Raw genomic sequence first — 24,376 nt, 5'->3', positions numbered from 1 at the left:
CTTCTGTATTCAAACGGAAATAAGTGCCTCATTAGTAATAAAAGCTCCAGGTTATGTTACCATGTAACCTTTTGTTCAAACACGATGTCTGAAATTTGCATAAGTAGTCAGCTGTGTATATCTCAGGGCTATTGAAAGGACGTGACTCACCAATCTAGGCAGCCTCATAAACAGTGTTTTTCTCCTTTTCTGGCGCCCTTGTTTTCACAGAAACACAGCTGTACAGCACTGACGGAGAAGATGCAGAGGAAGAGCAGACAATGAACACACATGTTTCTCCCGGGAGTCTCCTGGATCCCTGCAGCCCTACTTGGGGGCCACGGTGAAGGAACAGATGCTGGGGCTGCGTCCTACCATGTTCGTAATTCCCACTCCGAGCGGGAGCAAAATGTCCCGTGGGACTGAGAAGGTGAAAATGTGCTGAGCAGCCTCCAAGCCCACTTGGAAACTGTGGGTTTATTCTCTGGTGTGGCCTTGGCGACGCTCTCCCCTCCTGTCGGGACTGGCAGGGTCGAGTGACTGTGGGGCTGCAAAAGGACTTACATAATCATTTCCTAGGGAGTTAAGTGCAAATCAATCAGAAACACATGGAATGCATTTTCCTTGAATCCACATGTGGAACTAGACATTCAGTGGGAAAGAAGAGCTTGCAGAGGGTGGGCGTTGAGGAACAAGGGAAGAACACGTTCTATGGAACGAATGAAGCGCAAAAGTTTCCAGAAGGAATTGTCTGATTTTGCCCCCCGCTTGCAAAACCTCCCGGATTCCCATCCTCCGGAAGTGCGATGTCAAATGAAAATTCTTTACCTGCAAGTAAAGTGAGTGGTGAGCAAAGATGTGCGGACTCCGAAGGGCGCATGCTCCTGGGAGGTTTGCGGAAGCAGCTGGGAGAGTTCGCAGTCTATGTAGGTGGAAGGGCCAACAGCAGGCTGCTTGTGGTGGAAGCGTCTGAAACATTTTGCATTGTGAATCCTGAGCATTTTTCCAAATGAAGTAAGAGTGGGTGTAGGTCACTCTTGGCAGAATGTCAGAGCGTCTCATTTTAAACGGATGAAAAAGGGTCCAGTGAGGAAAATTGTTCAAAGTATTAGGATGGCTCAAGCACCTCTGCAGGGATTTTAAAAAATATATATGTGATGGGGAGAGGAGACACGCATTGCTGTTCCTGGTCGTCACAAACGTGTATGAACTTAGATAAGTCACTTTACATCCTCTTTCGACTTTTGTCTCCTCCACTACAAAATGAGAGGTGTGGAGTCTTTGCTCTCTTCTGGCACTAAATAGAGAGAAGAATCTACTTCAGTTGACCCAGATACAGGCGACACTGGTACTTGACTCCAGGTGGTTCTGACAGCTAAGGCCACCTTCCTGCGTGACCCCCCTCTGTTTTGAACGGCACAGAGTGGGAATCAGGAATGGTTAAGAAACTCGGGATTATTGGATGGGGAAACTGGCAGAGTCTGACTGTGTTGTGTTGAAGCTGAGACGAAAGAAACAGAGGAGGGAACAGATGGACCAGCAAGAGCACCCAGCCTTCAGAGAGAGGCCTGTGACGGGCCGTGGGGAAGTGGGACACATAAGCAGGGGCCTGCCCTGCCTCCCTCTCTGCCCTGGACTCCAGGCAAGAAGAGCAACAGGTTTGCAGCTGTGGAGAAGGGACAAAGGTGGAAAGAGGCCACTTCCTTCCAGGGGGACACACGGCTGCCTCTTTATTTCCTAGGTCAGGAACATCGGCAGTTAGAGACGTGCCAAAGAACAAGGTGGAGCTGAGGGCAGCTGGACCACAAAGAAACTTCTTCCTGAGGTGACACCATGATTTAGGGAAATTCCCCAAACCCTTCTATCAAAAATGAAACATGTGCTGTTAAGACCCCACCAGGAACGTGAGCCTTCAGAACAGTGAATTGATCCAGGCTTGGAAGAATGATCAGGTTTCACTAGGGAGGATTAGCTACATTCAATGAGGACATCTAAACTTGGCCAGAGGCTGCGCTGGAAGAGAATTATACCTCTCTCCACACGCAGCCATTGTTCCCAGATCAGGGGAGCTGTTTCTAAGTCAGGCTCTTGCCGTTCTCTGATCAGATGACCTTGAAAATGTCACAGATGCGTTCTCTGCCCAATTGCCTCATTAAGTTATAATCAAAGCTCACATTTCTGGGGCACTTTATGTTCCTTTACTTTTTCTTTACATGAATTTAATCCTCATAATAACCCTCTAAGTAGAATTATGATCTCCATTCGCTAAAAGGAAGTGGAGGCTCAGAGCATTGAGGTCACTTGCCCAAAGTCACACAGCCAGGAAGCCACAGAGCTGGAATTTGTATTCTGATCTCTTTGACTCTAAAGCTCATGTTCTCAGTCATCATGCAGTGTCACACTGCCTCCTTCATCATCTCGTTTATCAAATGGACGCAGCGGGATCTACGGTACATACGAGGGTTAACTTACGTGTATTGAACGTCAGGAACCACACGTGGTGGTGGAAAGCGTCAGTTCTAGTTCCTCAACCCCAGTCCGGCCCCTTCCACTGTTCGTCCAGCACACTTGACCTCTATGGACCTCACTGTTGAGTTGTCAAACAGAGAAAGTTTACCCCACTTCCCTGAAGACTGGGAATGGGAGACACGATCTCTTGTCCTTTCCAGCTGTGAGACTCAGAGTGATGTGCAGAGAATGCATGCTCGCCTCCACCTCCATGCTCCTTTCTTCCTAAGAACACACCCTCATATCCACAACCCAGCTTATAGTTCCAACTCTCTAGCTGATTTTCCTCCATGCCTGTTTTTATTTCCAGAAGAAAATGGTCAGTGAGTATGGCAGAAAAAAAAAATGAGGATAACAAAAGTAGTGGCTAAAATTTACTGGGTACATTTGTTAGTTGACAGGAGTCAATGTATTAATATGGGTGTTCAGACCATGATGGCAGGCGAGTTTTAGGCAAAGATCTTCTAAGCACGCTATAAACAATCATCATGTCAGGATTGGTTCCATGCTATTCGGAGCATTGGAGATATTGAAGAAACAAGAAGACTCAGAAATTCCGGGCCTGTTCTGAATGGTAAATGTGCCTGAAAGACATGGCAGGAGGTATTAGGGACAGATGGCCTGGCGCTGTACTGCAGAGGCATCAGGAAAAGATGAGTAGAGCGTTGGATACTCTCGGCCTGGCCAAGGCCCTGCGATCAATGTCAGCTTTCTGGACCTTGGTCCCCATCTTTAACATCAGGGAATTGGGCCAGGTGATCTCTATGGCCTCTTCCAGGTCAGGTGTGGGATGCTGGCGGGCTCCCTTTCAACCTCCCTGTGCAAGTATGATGAGCCCAAGCTGAGCATCCACAGGTGTTGGCTTTCAGGATAAATTTAAACTTGCTTAGAGATGGTTAATGGGGATGAGGAGAGGAAGAAGTCCTAAACCTGTTTACACGATGTCTCTCCAGTTCATTTGGACAGCGTGACAAGCACGCGTTCCCTACAGCATGGAAATTAGGACAATTAACCAGGGCCTCGTGTTGCTGTAGAAACAGGCATCGAGAGTTTGAAAGTGAATCAGGATGAAGAGAAAGAGTGGCACTGTCACTTGTTGATCGAAATTAATTTGGCCACACACACACACAGAGCTTTATTTTACCACCAAAGTAAAAAGGACTTTGAGACTGACTGTATTTTTTGCTATTATTATTTTTAAACTTTATTATTTTTTTAAAGAAGTTTTAAAAACTGAGGAAAGTATAGAGATTTCCCATATACATCCTGCCCCTACACATGGACAGCCTCCCCAATTATCACTCACCAGATGGTACATTTGTTACAAATGATGAATGTACATGGACACATCATCATCACCCAGAGTCCATAGTTGACATCAGGGTTCACTCCTGGTGTTGCACATTCTGTGGGTTTGGATGAATGTATAATGACGTGTATCCACCATTATAGTATCACACAGAATAGTTTCACTGCCTGAAAATCTTCTGTGCTCCAGCGGGTCATCCCGCCTCACTCACAACCACTGATCTTTTTACTGTCTTCGTAACGGTTTGTTTTCCCAAATGTCATAGAGTTGGAGTCATACAGTATGTGGCCTTTTCAGATTGACTTCTTTCACTTAGTGATGTGCACTTAAGTTTCCTCCGTGTCTTTTCATGGCTTGATGGCTTATTTCTTTTTAGCACTGAACAATATCCCCATTGTCTGGATAGACAACAGTTTATTTATCCATCCATCTACTGAGGGACATCTTGGTTTCTTCCAAGTTTGGGTAAGACTGATTGTATTTCACTTGAAAGTTTGCACATCTATTTCCCTGCCTGTTTCAAGACTATGATTTATGGAAATCCAAGGACTGCGACCTCTTTCCCCTTGTTCCCCTAGCACCTAACACAGAGTCGAGCATAAACAGCACAAAATGCAGCTCATTTATTATGAATTAATAAATCAATAAATATTGGCTCCTCTCGCTTCTGCCTCATTCTTACCAGTTTCAATTGTATACTGTTTTTAGGACTGTGAAAATACATACTATGTTTTTTGGGGGTTTCTTTCTCTACTATTCCCTCTCAAGATCGCTGCAGTGTGGACCCTCCTGAAGTCTCAAGTGCATTAACGCATCTGTGTGGAGGTGGGTGGGTTGGTACACGTGTGTACGGAGGAGAGACGGGGCAGCCAACCCTGATTTCCTGCAAGTCCGTTTGGAAGCTTCCTGCATGGGGAAGACTTAATGTGTTTGAGTCACTTAGAAAAAAGCTACCGGGAAAGAATATTTTTGTGTCCCCACATACAACGTCTTTTCTTTTTCCTATCTTTCTGATAATTGAATTTGCAAGGACTAATTGAAATTTCGTTCAGAGACTCTATTTCAAAGCCGTAAAGAGTAAAGGGCCGCTCTAAATGGTGTATATTGGGGTGAGAATGAGATTTTCTTCCCTAAATTGCCATGGGGATTCTCTCCCTCACTCCCATCAGATGTCAACTCAGATATCACCTCATCAGAGGGGTCCTCCCTGACCCCCGTTGAACTAGCCACTACCACCCCATCCCCATGACACTCTGGCCTCTTACCCTGCTTAATTTCTCTCCATTGGACTTTTCACACTGTGACATTTATGATATTGTATCTTATTCACTAATTTGTTGATTGCGTGTCTTCCCCGCCAGAATGTACTTTCCAGGAGGGTTGCCTCCACTGCCGTATCCTTAGAGCTTAAAACTGTGCCTGCAGAGTAAATACTTAACAGTTGTTAGATGAGTGAAGAGATAACTAAATCAAGAAATCATTGAATGAATGAATAAATAAATAAATGCAATGGGGAGGGGAAATTTGAAAGACAGGATGTTCTTGCTTTTCTCATCTTTACTGCCCACTATGGCCAAACAAACTAGTAGACTGGGAAGGAAAACACAGCTCCACTGAATTGTGTATAGGACAAGTGTCTTACTCCATTTGGGCTGCTTTAATAAAATACTATAGGCTGAGTGACTCTTAAACAGGAGAAACCGACTTCTCACAGTTCTGGAGGCTGGGAGGCCAAGATCAAGATGCTGGCCAGTTTGCTGTCTGATGACAGCCTGCTTCCTGGCTCATAGGCAGCTGTCTTCTCTTGTGTCCTCACACGGTGGAAGGTTGGGAGGGATTTCTCTGGAGTCTCTTTTATAAGGACGCTAATCCCATCATGGGGGCTCCACCCTCATGACCTGATCACCTCACAAAGGCCCTACTTCCTAATGCCATCACATTAGGGGCTGGGCTTCAACATATGACTTTGGCACAAACATTCAGTCTATAGCAATAGGACTGGGCTAGAGGGGGGCAGCCTCACGTGTATTTCCACCACTCTTTCTGCCTCCTCTCCTGGAACTCTGGATTTGATTGCATTCTATGAATGCAAGTGGCTGAGCAAGAACACGGCAGGCTTGGCCCTTCTAGACCCTTCTGAAGTCTAGAAGACAGAGAAGGGACCTCAGGAATTGCCCTGGCCCGTAAGAGGGACTTTGCATAGCTTGCTTGATGTGAGAGTTGAAAGAGGCCCTGTGGTGTAGGAAAGGAGTATGAGGTGTGGAGTCAGAGACCAGGCTCAAATTGCAGCCTTTCCGCTGAACTAGCTACATGGGGACCATTTTCCCTCATCTGCAAAACTGGTTCTAACCCTTTCCCTTGGGGTTGCTGTAGGGCTTGAAAGACACATGCCTCTGACATGAAGAAACGGAGTGCAGTGTTAACAGCACAGACTCTGGGTCCAGGTCGCCTGGGCTCCAGACTTAGCTCCATTGCTTACTAGCCATATGGCGACATGCCCTGGTGTCTTCATAGGGCTGTTGTGAGGCTTCACTAAGTTAAGGCCTGTACTTGCATTCCTGGCACAGGAGTCATCGAACAGACATTGGTTATTATTACACTCATGTAAGATACCTACCATTTAATAAGTGCTCAATTAATGGTAGGACTTAGGATTATTTACTCTGAGTCCAATGGTAGAAAGTATAGGTCTGGAGACGAGTGTTTGCATCTGTAGGGGAGGAAGACATATCCTCTGTCCTTCTGGCTGGGCTATGAAATTAAATTGACATGAGACAGAATAACAGGAGAAAATCAAACAAAGCTTTATAACATGTACACACGGGAGAGACCCGGGAAAACTGAGTAACTCGCTGAAGTGATGGAGGCTCTCATCTTAAATACCATTTTCAGTTAAAAACAAAGGAGGATGTTGGGGGTGATGGTTTGGAACTTCAAAGGGGAGAAAGGCAATTCACATGGAGACGGAAAAGCAAATGTTTGGTAAATAGAACTTTTCTAAGAGTGGGCTTAGCAAGGCTCCTCCCAGTCTACCAGATACCCAGAGTTATCTATGGTGAAAGCCTGTCCTGGGGACAAGCATCTATTGTAAATTTCTTTTAGGCAGTTAGGGGGAAGGTCAAAGTTTCTTTCAGAGTCTTTTGTTCTTAAAAATAATCAAGGCAAGGCAAAGAGACACATTTTGGGGTGGCCAGTTCTGATCCCCCACACATCCCACCCCAAATTCCCATGGTCATGGGGGGAGCAAGAGGTATGGAGACTTCCTTCCCTCTTTCCATAAACACAGAATGGGTGTGCTCAGATTACTTTTCTTCATTTAACACAAAAGTTAGCCACACGCTTGGCTGATATACACCTTCTATGTAATATGCAATGACTACAGATAAGCATGCCAACACTTTCAGTGGTCAACAACCCTTCTAACTCTTCTGGGAACATCTGTACCCATCTGTGAGGCTCATCCTTCTGTCCTCCACAGTCCTGCTCCTTACTCCTCCTGCTGCCTTCATTTTAATCTTGATTTATAGCCATTCTCTGGGTCTGTTCTCTTGCAAAGGCAAGGGCTGAATGAGTGCTTGGTGTTGGGGTTGGGCATGGGAGAAGAGTAGAGCCTGGAGTCGAGGCTGTGATGCTGACTGTCTGGCCATTCTGCCTTTATGTCACTCAAACATGACCCAGAAAGGTCCTCCAGGAATGAATTCAAGCATGGCGTCTATCTTTAATAAGTGCTAGTTGTTGCTGTAGTCAAAACCTTGAGCTTTCTTCCAGATTGTTTCCATCACTGCTGATGAGTTTTTCTTTTGCGGCAGGTAAGAGAGGTGGAGAAGGCGAGTAAGAAAACTATGCTAGACTGTTCCCCATCCCACAACCTCCTTCCCAATCAATTCCTTGAATTTGACCCACACCTGCCTTACTCTTAGGCTGTCTGGTGGGGGAGAAGCATTGAGCAGCACGGGCTGCAGGCAAGACCCAAAGTCCTGGAAGAGGCCACGCTTGTTTAGTGCAAGCTGTGGGCAGCATCACCTAAAGACTCCTGAAAGATGTCAAATAATCAATACTTTGTCATCCAAAGCCTAGGGGAGCACCTCACCTCAGAAACAGAAGTTCCCCTTTATGGCAGCCCAGTGGTGGGGGACAGAGAAAACATGGGCTGGGGAAAGTCTATGAAAACAACTTTCAACAAACAGAATTCCAGTCATCTCTTCAAAGAAAATGATTTCACCTTCCCTGTAAATGTTTTAGCCAAAGCTGAGTGTGTTACAGCATCTGGATTGGAAGATAACAGCTTTTCAGGCTTTTCCCCCCTCTTTTTAATGAAAGGTCTCTCAATCCCCAACTCCCTAATTAGGGTAGTAAATGCTCCTGCGGGGTTGTGTAGGGGCAGGAAATCCATGATGCAGCCTTCTGAGCGAAGGAGAGTGGGGCATCACTTGCAGCCACAGGTGGTCACCTCTTTATGAGGTATGGTGTTATTTATTTGCACAGCTCCTCAGTACAACGAGGTGGTGGACAGCATGAGCTCTGGATTTCAGCACTGGCCCAGTCACTCACAGGGTGTACAATTTCCAAGGTTCGGTTTCCTCATCTGCAGAATGGGGATGAGAAGGAAGCCTAACTCAGGGTGTGCTGAGAATTAGGTGAGGTGGAGCTCATCATTCTCAGCAGAGGGCATACCAGAGAGCATTCACTGGTTAGTGACATTTATCATCCTCATTATATTGATTATCTCTCAACCTTGCAATTTTGAATGTTTTGTGAGAGGACCATTCAGAGACAATATCTTGTCAGCTCACTTTCAGGAGTGATGGTCACCCTTGGCATGAGAGCATCTGCTCCTCTGAGTTGGCGTTCTACAGGGTTCCATTGTCTGGTTGGCATCTGATGGGGCAGGACCAGGATTTCTTGGGTGTGAGATTTCTTTGTCACCCCAGGTCAGATGGTGAGGAGCAGTGCTGACTATCCTGTCCCCTCTTGGCAAGGTCCTTAAGACTCAGTCCCTCTCCTTGCCAATGAAAGTTAGCAAAGTGACCATTTTCCCACTCTTTTAAGATCAACGAACACGGCAGAAATCATGGAACCCAATTTTTAAAAGTCTTGGATGCTCACAAGGAATGACCTTGCCTGCAAGCAACTTAGTCTCCATCATGTGTCCAGCATAATGGGTTTGCAAATGAATCTCAGAACACTTCATCCATCACCTCCACCCTGAGCCATTGCAGTGACCAGAGCAACTGGTTTATTTTAGCCTTGACCATTACAGTGAGCAGTGTTCTTCTCAGAGAGTCCCACGTCTGTCATCTCATTATGTCTTCCACTTAAATGTGGAAAACGTTATTTAAAGGGGTTCCAAGTGCAGGAGAAAGAGCATTTAAGTTCTAGGAAATTGGTCTCAGTCCCTTATGTCTGCAGTGTGTATAGCAGTAAACTTTGTGTTGGGTCACTTTGCCAATATGGACTTTTAAAGTCTTAGGATGTTGATACCCTTCAACCTGGCAAATTTACTTCTAAGAATTTGTCTTATGGAAATAATCAAGAATCTGTACTCCCTAGGCATCCCTGCTCTAATTTATGGCAAAGATGTTCCACAAAGGGAAAAAGGGAAGACAGAGCACTAAAAGAGATTGGATAAATTAATTATGGTTCAGCCATTCTGATGGATTGCTAAGTAGCCATTAAGTGAAGAAGACAGGTTACAAACCAGTATGTGAAGAATGATCCCAGGCTTGTAATAAGAGATAGTATATATATGCTTAAACCGGCAAAATGTTAGCACTTTCCTCTGGGTGGTGGAACTATTTAATTTCTTCCATGTGTGTTTCCATATTGCCAAAACATTTTTACTACGAATATACATTAATTTGCAACCCACAAGGAAACAAATGTTGCTATAAAGGAGAAAGAGAAAGCTTGTTAGACCTGGGGGTTTCAGTTCTGACTGTCAATTCCAGATGTGTGATCTTGGACAAGCCACCCGATCCCTCTGTCCTTCCTCAGTTGCCTCATCTGTAAAATGGGGACAAAAACATGGGCCCATCTGTCATCATAGGGTTGTTGTTAGGCTCAAAGGAGAAAGTGAAGGCAAAGGAGGTTTATGAACGTCAAAGTACTTACATATATTATTTTAATTTATAAATTAATATATATAAGTAAAAGTTAATATATATATATATTTAAAAGTGTGCCTTTATTATGAAGCAGATGAGCACAATGGTAGAATTAAGAATAATGAACCATACTATTTCCACTACATTATGCCACTGTCCTGAGAGGACACCTGAGATGGAATGGAGCGATATTGCTATATAATGCCTCTTCTCAATGATAAACTGTAAACTCATTTTGCATCTCAGACAAAAACAAAATCCTCTCTCTTTAGATGAAGTGGGCTTCTACTCTTTGAAGCACAAACCCGATTCAAGCATTTTCTTTTCTACTGAGAAATGTGCATAAAGAAAGAATGTCACTTCTCTTTGTCTTCAAAGAAATATTCAACCAGTAGGATGAATGGAAACATTGTGAAATGCTACAACTTTTCCATTTTGGAGTTGCCCATGGTTAGGGGGTAATTTGGATACAGTCTTAGAGCATAAGGGAGGATAAATTATAACCAAAATGGGACCTTTGGAGACAATGAAGGAAACTGCTATTATAAAAAAAGCTGGGAGGGAGAGACATTAGGGGAATGGAAATTAAGGCAGATTTTGAAATATTTTCAAACCCATTTACTACCATCTGTTAGGAGTCTGTGTTGCTGGGGATTTATTGTTGCCTATCTATGAAATCCTCTGGCTATGGAAAACAAATTCGGTAAAAGATGATTAAACTTACTCTTAAATGGCAAAGAAGTGAAGCAGGGGCATGGTAGAAAAGGCTTGGAGTCAGAACCGTGGGCACTGCCGTTAAGGAATGTCCTCACTCAGCATCTTTTTAGATGCAGGGCCTTTTGAAGCTCATTTTTGTACTAAAGCCTGCTGTACCACTGAGCTCATTCACCCAGAAGGGGCACCTGGCTGATCGTATGGCTCTTTCGGAAGATCAGGCAACAGGAGATGAGTTGTGTGAAGTCATTTGCATAGGGCATCCTGCAAGGTCAGTTAGTTGCTGAGTATTTCGTGAGGTTCCTGAAAATGAAGCCATTTTAGCATTTAGATCCATTTCTCAGATTGCGGAGTTAAAAAAAAACCTCTGTAAACAGAATGAATCTGATTGTGTTGCAAAAATGGAAATCAAACAGCAAACAAGGACTGTTTTACAGTAAAACAATGTTGTGCTTGGGTCTTGGATATTAATGAGTGAATTTATAAAAGAATTTGCATTTGCCTATGTGCTTCTATGTCCCCAAAGGACCAGCTCAATGGAGCTGGAAATGCTCATATGGATCCCCAAATTCTGTCCCTCTCTCACTCATAATTCACCTGCTCTCAAGCCTCCACTGGTTTCACATCTCACCCAGAATAAGATTGTGTCATCTAGGACTCTATATGAGCTCACTCTACTCTAGACATACTTGGCTGCCTTGCTATTTCTTAAAGATGTCAAGCTGGTTCCCATCCCAGGGCCTTTTTCCTGACTATTCCCTCTTTCAACAGATGGTTAGTCCTCTCTATTTAGGTCTCACCCTAAAAAAACTTCTCTGACCACCTATTCAACAAGAGCCCCCTCATTTCCTTTAGAGTGAGTACCACTTGACTTTGTATTTATTTACTTACTGTCTGCTTCACCCTCTAAAACATGAACCCCATGATGGCACAGGTAGTTTTGTTTACACTGTATTCCCAGTATGGAGCAAAGTGCATGGGTAAGGCCAAGATAGACTGGATTATTTATTGTTTGGCAAATATTCATTCTGTCTCCTGCCTTCAGAATATTGCTCTACCATATTGATGTTCACTTTGTTACACAACTTGCTTTGACTTGATGATGTATGAGGAATATTTCCATGCCCCTTGACTTTGTTTTGATCATAAGACTTGCTTCAGCCAAGGGAATTTTAGTGGACATAAACAAGTAGAGGTTCCCACCATCCTTGCCTTCTTGCACATCTATGTTTGCCATCAGAGGAACAGGTAGTTTCTGACATTAGGAGGATGAGAGACATGTGGAGCACACCTGAACTCAGCTCACAGCCTAAAGCCAAGCTCAGCTATGTCCATCCTAAATCAGCTGGGTCCCAGTTGACTCAAAGACATGTGAGCAGGTAATAAATGGACCACTAAGACTTTATTGTTGTTATTTACACAGCAAAAGCCAACTGATATAAGAGGTCCAAAATATTTATTAAATGAATTAATAGTTAAGATGTTAGTGTTCTTAAAAATTTCTATCCTATGAATGCGTAATGAAATATTATATATCTTAAAAATATATATGAAATCAAACAAAAACCCAAGGATGGGGGATGTGATATGGTTCTAGACTTCTGCTCACATGAAAAGACAAAAGAAGAAACTTCATTACCCTAGGATGAATGTTTGATGGCACAGAGTCTCTTTTCAATGAAGCTTACCTGGTTCAACGAAAGGGAATGAGTACCCTAGTCCTGGTGCGCCAATGCCCACAATTAAAATAAATATCCATCAGTTTTCATTTGAAGAGTGGATGGAGGTGTGTATGTGTGTGTATGTGTCTGTGTTTTGAGGTAAAGAAGACAGTGGAAGGCAGTGGACAGTGGGTTGGAGAGAAGGGAGATATCTCCAAATTGAAAAACGACTTTTACTACCAGGCTGTATATCTAAGTTTAGTTATACTACTATTGTTTGGGTATCCACATTGGTAGAGATAAATACACTGATGTATTTTAAATACAGGTGAATATCTTATTCAGAAATACATTTCTCCTTTTAAGTAGATGCAATAATACGTTTTCAAAGCACTCAAATAGTACATACTGCCTATCTTGAACTATAAACAGTTTCTTAAATCAGAGAAAAAACACCATCTTTGCCTTTTTAAAGAATTTCCAGGAAATGTACTACTACAGTTTATCTAAGAATGTTATGTAGGCATTTTTTTTAACTGTCAGATTATGCAGCATTTTTTATTGACTTTAAAAAGAAAAAGAGAAGTTAGAAACAAGGAAACATTGCCATCTTAAAAAGTTTTTAACTCAAAATTGGCTTGTTCTCCAAGTGTCTCTGCAGTTCTGCTGATAGTCATATTGCTCCGGGCGAGGTGGGGGGGAGTGGTTCAGAGGTTCGCAGAGCCTGGGTTTGTAGGTTTTCCAGTTAATGACCTTTTGGAGGCACTTATGGACTGCAGGGTTTTGCCAGTTGTGAAATACAGCCAGCCATAATATGAAACCGCCACTATAGTATCAACAGAAACCAGAATCAGATAGTGATCCAGAGAATAATGTACTGTGGGTGCCAGTTTTTGAAAACCCATAAATCTTAGAGCATCTCTAGAATGGATTCAGTTTCTGATGGAAGAATTACTGTGTATTTGCCAAATCTGCCTTCTGCTCTCCTGAACATTCTTTGTTAGAAAGATTATCATCACCGGAGGAAAAAAACCCAATCTTGTTTGACTGTGTTCGTGAACATTTCTGCAAATGGAACATCATTTTGCCATTATGATAATCAGATAAATGTGTTTTGTTTGGTTCAGAGAGATTCAAGAATTTTTGACCTAATTATAGAATTTTCCTTTTAAATATGAAACATATGGGTATATGTTTGGATATGTCATAACATCCTCAAGTGTGTAAAAAGGAACATCCTGACAGATGTTCACAGTGGACTGAATAGAGAAGAAATATCAGGTGTGACTTAAGTGATGGCAGCGGCTAGGGTTTGAGTTTATTGCCAAAGAAGGGAAGAGAGGGCGTAACTTCTGCATCGCCTCTCCCAGATCATTGCATTTCTCAAACGCACTTTCCTCCAAAGATGTATTTCTCCTGCCAAGGCTGACCTGATGAGTAGTCGGAATAGATTGGTTTCGGGGCTCAGTGTGTTTTTCTGGGATGATAGGAGAGCCACAGTGCCCATAAAACAAACCAACAAGCGCTCCTTAATCTAAGGCTAACGATTACAATCGTCCCGTCCTCTTTTTGGGGCTTTCATTCTTGTTATATAAGAAACATTCCTCAAAAAGCGATTCTTTAATGTCTTCTCTGACTTTTCAAACTTAGTATAACTGAGGAATCGTAATGACCAAATCGTTGCTGTATGAAAGAACATAGCTCCAGGAATGTTTATCACGGCTGTCTTGGTCATAGCCAAAAACTAAGAACTACCTGAAATTCTGGCCACAGGGCATCTGGTAAATAAATCAGGGTATTTCCATACAATGGCGTGCTGTGTAGCCTCTGAAAATACTGTGAAGGAAGAACTTTTATATAACAAGGAAATATGCTCAATGTGCAAAATGAAAAAGGTGGGTTATAAAACAACATAAAGTGCAATTTCATTATTTTATTCACCATTGAAAACAGGTAAAAGATACATAACAACAGGTTAATAGTGGTTATCTCTAGGTGATGGAGCTATGAATAATTTTAGTGATTTTCTCTCTATGTATATATATATATTCTAAATTTTCTACAAATGAAATGATATAAATCAGAACATATAGCTGCTTGTGGTGAGCACTCCATAAATGCTAGCAGTTATTACTATTGTTATTGTAACAATAATAAATTAATAATTTACAAATAAATTAACTTAATTGTGGTTTTTTTGATAAGGAAGATTTGCCCTGAGCTAACATCTGTACCAGTCTTCCTCTATTTTCTATGTGGGTCACCACCATGGCAGGGCTGACGAGTGGTGTAGGTCCACACCCAGGATCTGAATGGGTCCCTGAATCCAGGGACCCAAATTGGAGAGCATTGAACTTAACCACTATGCCACAGGACCAGCCCCTAATTAATTGTTTACAACATTTATTTTTATAATTGAAATTTGTTTCCTAAAAGTCCATTTAAATTTCTGAGCTCGGGTTTGTTTGCTGTGCATGTATGGTGGAAGACATCATCTGGGAGCCAGGAAGTAAATACAGGGACAATTTCTGACCCCTAGAGGGGGCACGAGTCAGGGAGTCTATGAAGTGGACAGTGGGTTGGGAACACAGAAAGCTGACTTTGCTTGCTTACTTTGTGGTGCTGCTTGGGGCCACCTTTCTTTGGCGTCTACCAACCCTGATGAATAATACACTAGCTCAAAACAGAAATCCTGATGGTCTATGTTACTTCCTCCAAAGCACTCAACTCTTTAGAATCAAGCTTGTTGAGCTATGGCAGAACCATTGAGAAGACGTGGAGAGTGATTCTCAACTCTATTTACTTCCTTAAGACACTTTCTCATATCTTCCGCGTTTTTTCCATATACTATTATTTCCAACATATAATTAGAATTTTTAAGTTGCTCTTTTTTAATTGAAGAAAATATGTAGTATAATTACATGTATGCTGGATCTAAACACAATCTTCAGGCACTTCCAAAAAAGAGGAATGTCTGATTTACAAATCAAGACAGTCCGATCTTTGTTTTTGCTGTCCTTTCACCCAAATTTCTCTTTCTGTTTTGTGAAATGATAGTTAACTTAACTGAAATTCACAAGAATCCAAACCAAGTTTATGAAATGCATGTAAGTTTTATACTCAAAACTGTCAAATCTTCTTGGAAAACAAACCTATATGTCAAGAATTTTAAAACAAAGTCAAAGTTTTTGCCTCAGAAGCTAATTCAGAAAATATTACTCCCTTGCAAGTAGGCTGTTAAAGAACTGATCATCATTCCAAAAATCAGTTAATTAGAGATCATAACTCACTGTGCTGCTTCTCAGCCTAGAAAGAACAGAATTTATGTATTGTGTGAATGTTTTTGTATCTATTTTTGCTTTACTAAGAAATTCTTATTGAAATTCATTGGAGAAAGTTTGGAGGTTATTTTTCAAAGAAAAGAGGAATACCAATGTCTTCCAAAATTTGGAACATTGTGAAAAACTATTAGGGAAAGCAAATGGAAATTTTAGGAAAAGTTTAAGTATCTTCAATAGTTCTTGTCCCACTGCTTCAGACAGACACTCATTTTGCTTTATTTGAAGCATGCAACTCCCAGGCAAAAACTGACTTGCTCATAAAATGTTCATGCTTATGATGCTTAGAGATTGAAAGAGAACCTTCAGGAAAATATTTTGTGTATTCATTTGAATGGGAAAAACATCCTTGGGAGAAAACATGATTTAATGAATCTATTCTTCCACCTGCCCCCTGCAACCACTGCCACTCTCAGCTGCCATCTTCTCAAGAACTCCACTCAGGTGCTACAAGAACGCTTGTGCAGAGTAAGCATTTATTGTGACGGTATCAACCAGAGAAGCACAGTGGTCCAATATTTGCCTGTTTTATCTACTGATAAAGAAGCAGTTCATGACTGAGAAAAGGGAATTATTCAGAAAAACGAATTGTGTGTTTTAAAGATGGCTGCAAACGCTTTGACACTCTTCTCATTAAGAGATGGGGGACTAATTGTGCCCCCTCTGCCCAGTTAATCTGGGCTGGCCTCAGGGACCCCTTTGGAACCCATAAAATGTGGCAGAAGTGACACTGGGTGGCTTCCAAGGCTAGATCAGAAGAGGTCGTGCGATTGCCACCTTGTTGGCTGGAATGCCTGCTCTTAGAGCCCTGAGCCACCATGTATGAAGCCCAACTATCTTACGACCAGCATGCCATGAGGAAGTCCACACCACATGGACACAGTTCTGCCAACTCTCCCACCTGAGCCCAGTCTTGAAGTCATCCCAGCTCAGGTGAACAGACTTGGGAATGAAGATGCGTCCTCCGCCGCCACCCACCCCAGAGGATTCGGGCCCCAGATGTTTGAGTTACCCCAGCATTCAAGTCTTCCAAGCTGAGTTCTCAGACAGCAAGACACAGAAAGACCCCATCCCTGCAGCACCATTTTTTTTTAAGGAAGATTAGCCCTGAGCTAACATCTGTTGCCAATCTCTTCTTTTTGCTGAGGAAAATTGGCCCTGAGCCAACATCTGTGCCCATCTTCCTCTGCTTTATATGTGAGAGGGCTGCCACAGCGTGGCTTGATAAGTAGTGCATAGGTCCTCACCCAGGATCCAAACCCACGAACCCTGGGCCACAGAAGCAGAAAGCACGAACTTAGCCACTCTGCTACTGGGCAGCCCCTCTGCGGCCCCATTTTTAAGTTCCTGTCCAACAGAATCATGTGCAAAATAAAATTTATTTTTTTCGTCAGTAAACATGGTTTTTTTTTTGTGCAGCAATGGATGACTGGGACATCATGTAATTTGGACTTATGAGGAAGTAGAATAAATATTTGAGGAGATGATATGTTGTAAATATGTTACTCTGAAACTCCATTTTATTTCTGAGGTAGAAGCAGTTAGATTATATATTATCTGTGTTTTAATGAGATAGAAAGTGGGGGCCAGCCCCGTGGCCGAGTGGTTAAGTTCATGCTCCACTTCGGCAGCCCAGGGTTTCGCTGATTCTAATCCTGGGCACTGACATGGCACCGCTCGTCAGGCCATGTTGAGGCTGCGTCCCACATGCCACAACTAGAAGGACCTAAAACTAGAATATACAACTATGTACGAGAGGATTTGGGGAGAAAAAGCAGAAAGAAAAAAAAAGATATTAAGTTATTTAGTGTCCTTAGCTTTTACTATAAGAGAATCATGTGGCTTCTTTATTCCAAGTCTTGGAATACTTCAAACTTGACAAAATAAATGCTTCCACGGACACTCCTGAATAAGGAGGTGACATATTTTCTGTTGGACTCCAGCCCCAGTTTTGGCCATTTCTGGTTTCAGTTCAGCAATAAATGCTCACGTGCACACTTTGGCCTGATGTAGTGACGTATACTGATCACATCATGGACCAAACACATCACCAGGCACTTTCAGGGATCCTTCAGCTATGCCTGCATCTTCTTGGGGCTATAGAAAGGCTCATTGTTTGAACTTTTCCTGTGGGATAAAGTTTCCTGTACAGGATCCTAGAGAAGATTTCTGCTCCACCCTTCCTTTTATCCTTTTTATCCAAATAGTTTCATTACCCACTTCACCATTTAGCTACAGAATAGTTAGAATCCTCTTAGCTGGTTGGTGATTCGCCTGTGTGACCCTCTTTCCACGGAGCTTGTCTCCTGGCCAGGCAGCTGAGGATCACTTTAAAACTGAGGGTCTCTGCAACTGACATGAACACCCCACAGAGACTGTCCACCTTCCGCCAGATGTCCTGGTACAAACACTCTTCCTTCTCTACAAGCTTTGGCTGTTGAGCACAAAATGGGAGCTGATCCTTTCTCATGCGAGGGAAAGTAAGAAAGGCAAGACTCTAAGCATTACCGTGGCTTGAGAGCTTGTCACTCTTCTCTATGCCTGGTGGAAGTTCCAGGGCTGAGCCACAGATGCAGAAGGTTCAAGGCCCCTCAGGTTGGATGAGGAGAAACAAGTCTGTGTATTAACCATTCCTGCCTGTCATGCCTTCAACCATTCCTCTCTCCCCTTGTGTTTTGTTGACAGATGGCATGGATCTCCTGAGTCATCTTCAGGTTACGGTGAGCTCTTCTGAGCTCCAAAGGGTTTTCCTCTGAAGCAAACTTTTCGGGAGAGCCACTGTCACTTTCTGCCAGCACCTTTTGAAATTCGGCATGAAGAGGGTGTAAGAAAATGCCTAGATTCTGGCAAATAGGCTCACTCAGGAGGCTTCAGAGGAAGTATGCAAACTGATCATTGTAAACACCTTTGATTTACCATAGCTCTTTAAAACGGTTGTGTAACCGTATCTCAGACTGGCCTTGGTCATACTTGGAGTCCACCTAATAGCCGTGTAGCATCTTACTGATGTCTTTTCTGCCTGCTCCCACGTAATTAAAATCATCCAGCAATTTTAATCAGTAGACCAATGTAAACAAGTAGATAAGCCCCAGATCCTTCCTGAAGATGCTGAATAGAGTGGTTGCTCAATAAATGCTGGTTCAATGCCAGTTACATTTATTGTTATTTAACAATGATCATATTTGCATTTCCCTCTCCCCTAACTAGGCTATAATTTCCAAGGGTCTGCATCTCTCTTGATCATTCCCATATCCCCAGAATTCAATATAGGTTCTGGCACCAACTTGCCACTCAATAAACATCTGCTGAATGGGTGAGTGGGTCTCCATTTGGAGGCATTGGTGTGCTCAGTAAGCACCTTTTATCAAAATGTCCATGTGCTGTAGGTAGAAGCAGGAGGTGAAACACCAGGAGGTGATCAGAGGAGTGAAAAGTGTGTGAGGCTGAACTGCAGCCCTGGTCAAGACAGCGCCAGACAGGCAGCTTGACGTGCAGTTGTTGTGGGGGTATTAGGACTAGTGATGGCTGTCATTGCCACACTCACTACTCCGCTGGGCGAATTCTTACCCAGGAATTTCTCCCATTGCCTGGAAATCCACGTAAGTGCCTCATTTTTCTGGAGATGTCAAGGAATAAAATATTCCATATTTTGGAATTTTCTGGACTACTGACGCCTACCCATTTAAACAACAAAACTTTTGGATTTTACTCATTTTAGTGAGGGTTTTTTCCCCCTCAAAAAGTCTTGCTGAAACTCAACCCTTTTTATTTATTTTTTCTCAATTTTATTGAGATATAATTGAAAAATAACTTTGTGTTAGTTTAAGGGGTACAACATAATGATTTGACATACGTATATGTTGTGAAATGATTACACAATAAGTTTATTAACGCTTTTTAAAAGTTACCCTGATGGTTGGTGCTTCATGGTTTGTTGAATATTTTTACACAGATCAGTGGTTTATAACTTCCCGCCTTGTATTAATCAGGGTCCTCCAGAGAAACAGAACCAATAGGATGATAGAATCTATGAGGCTGATATGGCTATGATTTAGGGGGATGTTTCGTTTATTCATTCCTCATTCATTTATCTATTTATCTAACCCCAGCTTCTTAAGGGCTGGCTCTGTGCTGGATTCTGGGAACCTCTATGTTGAAAGGAGAATGCAGTCTGCAGGCAAGAGGTGGGAAAGGATGCGCCTATAGAGACACAGAGGCTACACAGAGATGGATAGACGCCATCAAGCTGGCAGCTCCAACGCTGAACAGTTCTAGAAGGATGTCGCTGGATTTCTGCTTTTGTCTTTTATCTCTGCAATAGATGGTTCCTAGACCCACTTAAAGGTCTTACAGCTTCACTCTGCAGCTTCGTTAAGGCCAGAGTCAGCATTGGAAAACACAAACGCAGCTCTAAAACATGGGTGAACAATCAGATTTGATGGATGTTTTCTTAGGAAAACAAATTAGAAAATTAAATCATGCTCCACAAAGCATCGCCTCCTAAAATCACATTTAAATGTTTCTATTCTTTCCTTGGATTGCATTTCTGGAAACAGCTACATTACCCATCCTCTCTCATGGATGACCTTCAAGCAGTAACTTTTCCCAAATGGCCTTCGTTGCCCTAAAAAACTCACCTCTTGCCTGTTGACTGTAAAAATACGGTGGTTACCAGGATCCAGCACAGAGCCAGCCCCTAAGAAACAGTGGATTAATAGAGAGATGAATGAAGGAATGAGTGAAACACATCTGCTTAACTTATAGCCATGAAAACCATTTAGCAAGGCTTAGGGCAGTACCTTATTCATCTTTGCACTCTTGACACTTAGCACCCTGTGCATCCAAAAAATATTTGTTGAATGAATAAATGAATAACAGTCAAACACTGAATAAACCAGGCAGGTTGGCATCACAGGGGTGAGGCATCTCCTGAGTTACTGGGCTCTGCGTGGTTCTTGCCCTTCATGTCATGTCACGACAGTGAGGATTTACTACATTGGGTGAATAAAAGTTTTACATTACGTTTAACTGGATTGAATGGGTCCATTAAGCTGTTGGTTTTCAGAATATTCTGTTCAATCTTGTCCTTGATGGATAATAAAACTGTGTATGTTCAACAAGATGAATTCATACTTGAATCTCAAGGTTTTCCTATTTTGAAGTACACACAAAGCCTTCCTAAGATACATGGCAGTCCATGTGTGGGAAGGGGAAAAAGGCGCCATTTTTAGTTTACTGAAATTGTCCATAAGCTGTGAATCTCACTTTTGAGAAATATGTTGTTAGTGTTGTCCAGTTGACTCTAACTCCTAGACACCCTTTGTACAGGAGAGTGGAACCCTGCCCAATCATTTTGCGCCATCCTCTCGCCTTCCGGCAATCTATCAGACAATACTCAACTGTTATTCATAGGGTTCTCATGGCAAATTTTTTGGAAATGGGTGGCCAGGTCCTTCTTCCTAGTCTGCCTAGTCTGGAAGCTCCACTGAAACCTGTCCAGCATGAGTGACTCTGGTGGCATTTGAAATCCTGGTGGCATAGCTTTCAGCATCATAGTAAGATGCAGCCACCACAGTATGACAATGACAGACAGGTGATGTGGTTCCTTGACCAAGAAACAAACCTGGGCCATGGTCATGAGAGTGCCAAATCTTAACCACTAGACCACGAGGGCTGGCTTTTGAGAAATTATGAGGGCTATAAACAGTAGCTTCCATGATTTTGAGATAATGATGATCAAAATGGTCATTTTTGTTCAATATTTTTCAGTTTTTATATCCTACAATAAAACTCTGCAGTAGTTAAGTCAGGTTTAAATGCCTAAGGAAAGGTTATACTAATTATTGGCCATAACCAACCAAGAAAAAGAAAACAACTAAGAAAAATAAGTATTATCATCCTGTGCTTATCCAATACTGAATTTTTCTGTGCTGAATCTTCCAGAATCTCTCATGACTCAAGTTGATTCTGAAATGCACTCATGTAACAGCTGTGTCTTGGGGTTTTGGAGCACACCTCCAAGCCACAGTTGCCAAGAATGGCCCATCCACAGAGAAGCCTGAAGGAGCAGATGCATTTAGTGTTTGGGTCTTTTAGGACCCCGAGGAAAGCACTGGGAGAGAGGACAATGGCTTTGTTGAATAGCCCCCACCAGCCAGTACTGCCTCATGTCTTGCCCACCTTGTGATGCACCCATTGCTGCACAACCAGAGGTTAGGTTAACACCAGTGCTGGCACCTTTCCCGGGCTTGACAGTCCTTTATGCTCAGAGAAGATAACAGGAAAGTGACAGAGGGAGAGAGAAAGGAGTTAACCTAGACATTTAATTTTTATTCATCTCTTAACAAAGTAAATCACTTCTTAGTGTAAGAAATGGAAAGATAGTCATTGTTTTGAACCATTTTTGCCCGTAATTCCATGATGATAAATCATGTCTGTTCAGAGGACCCTTGATCGTCTTAGGAAACCTGGACCATTCCAGCCGTGTCATGAGGGCTCTGTCTTTTCAGTTTACAAACTGGTGCAGGAAATAAACAGGGACCATTAGTTGGAACTGCCAGTTTATTGAGGCTTTTCTTACTTGTGGAGGGTAACAAATTGACTGTGCTTTAAGTGAACGATGGAGAGCGATGGATAATTCAATAACTTTAAATTAAAAGAAGCTTTATTGAAAAGCGGGCCATGCCACAGCAGATTTCAGTTCTCTGTTAAGCAACAGATGGAGGCCCTGTTAGTGCCCGAACGTCACGGCAAATCCAGAAGCGAGTCCATGAAAGGAGGGAGCCTCTGGCCTGACGTGGAGTTTTCTTTGGAGCCATCAGGATGCAGAGCACTGAGCCTGTGAAAGACTTGAAAGACTCTGTGAGAGAGGAATGTGAGTAGGGAGAAGAGAGAACTAACTACACTGTCTGTACCTTCCAAGATACAAGAGTAACAAATACGTAAAGAAAACTCACTGTGTTTTTTCTCTATGCTCAGAATACATCTGTACTCCAAATGTGTGAGTTTTCTACACCATCTGATTCTCCAGTTCTCAGAAGACGCCAACTGGGTGTCCTACAATTCAATTGAGTTCAGACACTAATGACCTGGGGTCGGTGCAGACCCCACAGGTTACGGGCTCAGTCCCACAAGACTGCCCCCGCTTCAGAGGCCAATCACAAGTCCAGGTTGTCACTTATGCTTCTGACCTACTGGCTATAAACTAGAGGCTACCACAGCCCCCTCCTCAGATTTGGTAATTTTCTAGGATGGCTCACAGAACTCAGGAAAACAGTTTATTTACTAGATTATGCGTTTATTTTAAAAGGATATAACTCAGGAAGAGCTAGATGGAAGAGACATGTAGGGCAAGGAATGGGGGAAGAAGTGCTGGCCCACTACCTGCCCCGCACCTCCATGAGTTTGCCAACCCAGAAGCTTTCTGAACCCCTTTGCTTAGGATTTTTATGGAAGCTTCATTACATATGCACAATTGATTGAATCATTGGCTGTTGGCGACTAAGTCAATCTGACCTCTCTCCTCCTTGGACACCGGGTGAGTGGGAATGAAAAATCGCCAACCCCCTAATCACATGGTTGATTCCTCTGGCAACCAGCCCCCCATCCTTAAGTGATTTCCAAAAGTCTCTTCATCAGCATAAACTCAGGTGTGGTTGAAAGGGGCTTGTTATGAGTAACAAAAGACACTCCTTTCACTTTTATTGCTCTTATCAGTTAGAAAATCCCAAGGGTTTTAGGAGCTCTGTGCCAGGAATGGGGATGACGATCAAACATATATTTCTTATTAGAAATCACAATATCACATATGGAATATTGTTAAAAGAGGGTAAAGACATCATTCCTTTTTATTTTCTTTCATTTTGTGGTAAGTCGTTATCATTTCAAAGAATGTACTATAGGAATATAAGTGAACTTTTGAGCTATGTTTCTGGTCTGTTGGGGGTTGACACATGTCACTTAGAGTTCACACTTGTGGCTGGTACATCTGGGAAATGAGCCCCACTCTCAAGGATCCTGGAAGATCTGAGGTTCTAAAAGCCCCCAATGATCTGAGCAGCTGCACCTTGAACTAGAAAGTTGTGGGCTGTGGGTGTACTCAGGCTGACTCAAAAGTGATCTGATGTGATCTGATCACTCTGTAACATTATTATTATAGGATCACACATAAAGGTGCACAATTTTTATATATGAGTGTTGGGTTTTCTTATTGAAAGAAAAGTTTCTAACAGATAGAAGTGATAATTGGCATTTAAGACATTCCAAGAATAATTTTGAAGATGAGAGTTTTTTGTTCCTTTGTTGTACCTGACAACTTTCTGCAAGGTAAGACACTTGTTACCCTACTGCTAGGGAAAATAGGTGGAAAATCTATGATTTCTCTCTCCAGAGAAAGGGAAAGTCAAATGTCACAGTGGGATGACTCAAATGCAGGGGAAATTGTATCAGCTGTAGTCTGCACAATGGCCCCTCAGTTCTTTCTATAGAAAGTGAAAAAATAAGGAGAAAGCTCAAAGCAATGCCCTGGTCACAACCTCCCCAGAGGTCAGGAATGGCCAATAGTGGTTTTGCTTTCTGGTGCTTCTCTACATCTCATGTACCAATTCTGATTGATTGGTAGTGGCTCCTTGGAGCACTATGTGAAGAAGAGTTCTAAGGCGTGAAGTAAACACTCAGTAATTGTTTGCTGAATGTTGAATGAATGTCTGTCTTGAGTGTAGGGGAAGGGAGAGGTATTACATGTGCCCTAGGGTTGCCTGGTTG

This window comes from Equus przewalskii, chromosome 30 (genome assembly GCF_037783145.1).
Source record: "Equus przewalskii isolate Varuska chromosome 30, EquPr2, whole genome shotgun sequence".
NCBI lineage: Eukaryota > Metazoa > Chordata > Mammalia > Perissodactyla > Equidae > Equus > Equus przewalskii.
Note: the sequence above shows the minus strand (reverse complement) of the source record.